Raw genomic sequence first — 5452 nt, 5'->3', positions numbered from 1 at the left:
TACAATCTCGCATCTCAGTCAAAACGTCAGTACTATACAAACTTGTGTTCGCTCTTTAAGTGCGGGAAACCCAGTGGGAATCCGAAGAAGGATATTCAACTCGCCAAGTTCCGTTGCGCAAAATGAAACCAGCGGACAAACGACTCCTGGTGCTACTAATACGGCAGTTCAGCCGTCGGAAGGAGAGACACAGCTCGAAGATGAAGAAAAACTTGCAGCTCAATACGAGCAGGAGAACCTCGATCAGTTCAAGACCATGAGGAAGGTTAGCCAGGAATTAAAAGAAATGAAATCAAAATTTCATCAAGCTACAAGTTCGGAGCCAGACATCAATCGAGTCATTGAAGAAGCTAGGCGAACACCTTTCATCTCGCGAATTGCAAGTTTGAGAATTAAAGATTCCCGGAAGCTCAAGTTGGACCCTTACAGCGGATTGGAGGATCCAAAGAGCTATCTCGCAGCTTTTCTGATCGCAGCTGGAAGAGTCGAATTGGATGAAGCTGATGAGGATGCAGGTTACTGTAAGCTCTTTTCGGAAAATCTATGCGGCCAAGCTCTAATGTGGTTCACCCAATTAGAGCCAAGTTCGATCAGCAATTTCGACGAGCTATCAGCTGTGTTCTTAAAGAAATATTCCATCCTTATGGATAAAAGCGTTTCGGATGCCGATCTTTGGAACCTATCGCAAGGATCAAATGAGTCACTTCGAGTTTTCATTACCAAATTCAAAGGAGTGCTGTCAAAACTCCCAAGAATCTCACAACAATCGGCTTTATCCGCCCTATGAAAGGGATTGCGACATGATTCAAGGTTTAAAGAAGATTTAATACTTCATAAACCAGACACAATTCAGGATGCACTCTTCCGCGCAAACAACTGGATGGATGCACTCTTCGATAAGCCCGCAGCTTACAACATCATCCTCGGGACTCCCTGGATTTATCAAATGAAAGAAGTCCCCTCTACATATCATCAATGTATCAAATTTCCAACATCAAGAGGAGTGGAAACAATTCGGGGAGATCAAGAAGCTTCACGGACGTGTTATCTAGCTAGCCACCGTATGAAGATTCAATAGCAATTAACGAAGCCCGCAAAAGAGGGACTAAGAACAAAATTTCCTAGCGGGCAGAAGAAAGATGATGTAGTAATCGAAGTAATGTTGGAAGAAGACAAACCGGACCGGAAAATTCGAATAGCGGCAACTTTGACTGGCCAAATAAAAGAAGCTTTGATCGAACTCTTGAGGAAAAACAAAGCATCGTTTGCGTGGTCAGCGGCGGACATGTCTGGCATAGATCCAAGTATAATTTGTCATGAACTAAACGTGGATCCGAGCTTCAAGCCGGTGAAACAGAAAAGAAGAAAGCTCGGAGTGGAGCGAGCAAAAATAGTAAATGACGAAGTGGATAAACTTTTGAAGATAGGGTCCATAAGAGAAGTGCAATACCCGGAATGGGTAGCAAACACTGTCGTTGTCAAAAAGAAGAATGGAAAAGATAGGGTTTGCATCGACTTCACAGACCTCAATAAAGCATGTCCCAAAGACAGTTTCCCGCTCCCACATATAGATCGACTTGTAGAGTCCACCGCTGGGAACGAGCTGTTAACATTCATGGACGCCTTCTCGGGTTATAATCAAATAATGATGAACCCCGAAGACCAAGAAAAAAGGACATTTATCACTGATAGAGGTATCTATTGCTACAAGGTAATGCCTTTTGGTTTGAAAAATGCGGGAGCAACTTATCAACGGTTGGTTAACAAAATGTTCCATAATCATCTCGGGAAGACAATGGAAGTCTACATAGATGATATGTTGGTTAAATCGTTAAGAAAAGAAGATCATGTTAAGCATTTAGAGGAATGTTTTGATATTCTCAATAAATATCAAATGAAGCTGAACCCGGAAAAGTGCACATTTGGAGTCCCATCCGGAGAATTTCTTGGCTATATTGTGACAGAAAGAGGGATTGAGGCCAATCCAAATCAAATTAACGCCTTTCTAAACATGCCATCTCCAAGAAACTTCAAGGAAGTACAACGTTTGACCGGGCGGATTGCGGCTTTGAATCGTTTTATCTCGAGATCAACAGATAAGTCATTGCCTTTCTATCAAATTCTAAAAGGAAACAAAGGATTCCTTTGGGATGAGAAATGTGAGGAAGCTTTTGGGCAGCTTAAGGCATACTTAATCACTCCACCTATATTGTCCAAACCAGAAGTGGATGAAAAGCTTTATCTGTACGTATCGGTTTCAAACCATGCGGTTAGTGGAGTCTTGGTTCGGGAAGACCGCGGGGAACATAAGCCGATTTACTACGTAAGTAAGTCAATGACGGATCCGGAAACCAGATATACAATGATGGAAAAACTCGCACTCGCGGTGGTGACCTCGGCTCGGAAGCTGCGCCCATATTTTCAATCCCATTCGGTTGAAGTATTAACCAACCAGCCACTCCGAACAATAATTCATAGTCCAAGTCAGTCCGGACGTTTGGCGAAATGGGCGGTGGAATTGAAGGAGTACGACATAGAATTCAAAAGCCGGATCAGTATGAAAGCTCAGGTTTTAGCAGATTTCCTAACCGAGCTACCAATACCCGGAGCGATAGAGCAATCGGAGAACCAAACTTGGAAATTACATGTAGATGGGTCTTCATCAAAGCAAGGATCCGGAGTAGGAGTCAAGTTGGAATCTCCAACATCGGAAATTCTAGAACAATCATTCCGATTATTATTTAATGCTTCCAACAATGAGGCAGAATACGAAGCCCTAATTGCCGGACTTCGATTGGCACAAGGAGTTGGAGCTAAGGAAATAGTCGCTTATTGCGATTCGCAATTAGTGGTTAACCAGTTTAATGGAGACTACGAGGCCAAGGACTCAAGAATGGAAGCATACCTCGGAGTAGTGAAGGATCTATCTAAAAATTTCTCGAAATTCGAATTAATTTGCATACCTCGGGGAATGCATTTCGGAGCGAAGCATTCAAGATAACAAGGAAACCCTCGTCGTTACAAGATCTCGAGCAGCGGCACGTGACCGTGGCGAACCAGAGGTCGAACCGCCACCCAACAAACGGAGGAAATCGAAAGGATCAAACACGTTTAACAAGGAACCCGTTGTCTTAGCAAAAGATGTGATTCCAGAAACATTATTAGAGACCGAGCCATTAATCGAGGAGGATATTCTTGAACCAAACGAACATCCCGAACCAGAGCCACGAGTATTCCACAAGGTCGACCAAATTCCGGCTAAAGACTGGGGGGCTGACTGGAGGGAGACAATAAAGTGCTACATCATGACAGGCGAGCTCTCAAAGAATAAGTGGCAGGCCAGGAAAATGAAAATCGTTAGCGCGAAATTTTGTCTATCAAAGGATGCATTATATAGACGAGGTGTCAGTGACCCTTACCTATTATGCATTTTTGGGCCCGAAGTCGAAATCGTCATGAGCGAAGTGCATGAAGGGTTATGCGGAAGTCATTCATCAGGAAGAGCTATGGCTTTCAAAGTTAAAAGAATGGGATACTACTGGCCCACTATGATCACAGATTGTGTTAAATTCGCCCAAAGATGTAAGCGCTGCCAACTCCATGCACCATTGATCCATCAACCTTCGGAGTTATTCTCTTCCATCTCTGCCCCATACCCATTTATGAGATGGTCAATGGACATCATCGGACCATTGCACAGGTCAACTCGAGGTGTACAATACCTTTTGGTCTTGACGGACTACTTTTCGAAGTGGATTGAAGCTGAAGCATATGTTGGCATCAAGGATTCGGCGGTGAAGACTTTCATTTGGAAGAATATTATATGTCGACATGGAGTTCCGTACGAAATAGTCACTGATAACGGGCCACAATTTATTTCACAAGAGTTTGATGCCTTTTGTGCGGACTGGGGAATCAAAGTCAGTTACTCTACTCCACGATATCCGCAAGGAAACGGTCAAGCTGAAGCCGCGAACAAGATGATACTGAGCAATCTCAAGAAACGTTTATATCATCTAAAGGGAGGATGGTATGAAGAACTTCAACCCGTCCTATGGGCCTATCGTACAACCCCTAGGCGACATACCGTAGAAACTCCATTCTCTTTGGTTTATGGCATGGAGGCAGTAGTACCAGCTGAACTCAACGTGCCCGGACTTCGCCGAACGGAAGCACCATTAAATGAGGAAGAAAATTCATCAATGCTTAATGATTCACTAGATACCATAAATGAAAGGCGTGATCAAGCTTTAATTCGGATTCAGAACTACCAGCAGTCAGCAGCCCGATATTACAACTCTAAAGTCAAAAGTAGGCCTTTCTTCGTGGGAGATTATGTGTTAAGACGCGTCTTTGACAATAAAAATGAAGAAGGTGCCGGTAAACTCGGTATTAATTGGGAAGGACCTTACATTATTACCGAAGTGGTTCGGAACGGTGTTTATAGATTGAAAGACTTAGAAGACAGGCCAGTCAAGCGACCTTGGAATGTGATCAACCTAAAGAAGTTTTATGTTTAAAGCTACATGCATTTTTATGTACATGAACTACGGTGTGGCTTGATCCCGAAATGGGTACGTAGGCAGCTCGGAAACGAGTCAGCTATTAATAAAAATTTTGTTTTATTTCTTTATTAAAGGAAAAGGTTCGACTGAGCGAACAAATGAAGCAAATAAAGGTTCGGCTATGCGAACATACAAGAGATTGGAAATAGAGCGTTTATTCAAACAAATAAGACGGAATATTCCTCATCGTACACTTCGGATTAGGGAAAACTTGTTGACGAGCAGAACACTTCAACTCCTTGACCAGCAAGATCGAGGATTGGCATCATGCAGTCCGGAATTTGAGCAAAGTAAGAGATTCCGAGCTCGATCCATTCACCGGGATGAGAGCCTAGGATGTGAAGATTTCTCGATACCGTGGTAAGCCTGCGTTGTATCCGGATAATCTTCTTCCGGAGTCTCCTCTTTTCCAAAGTAAGCTTCCGATGTTGAAGCGCAAGTGCCTCTATGAATGCCATCGCTGTTCCTTGGTCTCTGATTGAGAGATCCCTGATCAAAGCACACGGAGCTCGGATCTGAGATCTGAAGAAGCCGCGAGATGGAAGAGGCTGCCTGTTTGGCTCATTTGGAACATCTTCGTTTATCATTCCGATCCTGGAGAAGTCGGGCATAGATTCTGAACATCGAAGGTTGAACTCCATACCTGCTAAAATAAAAAAGAGTGGTGAGGAGTAAAGGGAATTGAGACTATAATTTATAGGGACATCATGTCCCTAGTAAACTGCGGATTTTATCCTAGGAATGGAGTGATTCGCGGAGAGATTTTCGCTCTTAAACCGATCCTGCATTAAAAGATAAATCTCCGAGAATATTTTGAAGAATAAGGAAAATTGCGAATGTTTCCATAAATAAAAAAGAGGAAGTCACAAGCCCATTACGAGTTCAAA

Source organism: Arabidopsis lyrata (genome assembly GCF_000004255.2).
Source record: "Arabidopsis lyrata subsp. lyrata unplaced genomic scaffold ARALYscaffold_5, whole genome shotgun sequence".
NCBI classification, from domain to species: Eukaryota; Viridiplantae; Streptophyta; class Magnoliopsida; order Brassicales; family Brassicaceae; genus Arabidopsis; species Arabidopsis lyrata.
Note: the sequence above shows the minus strand (reverse complement) of the source record.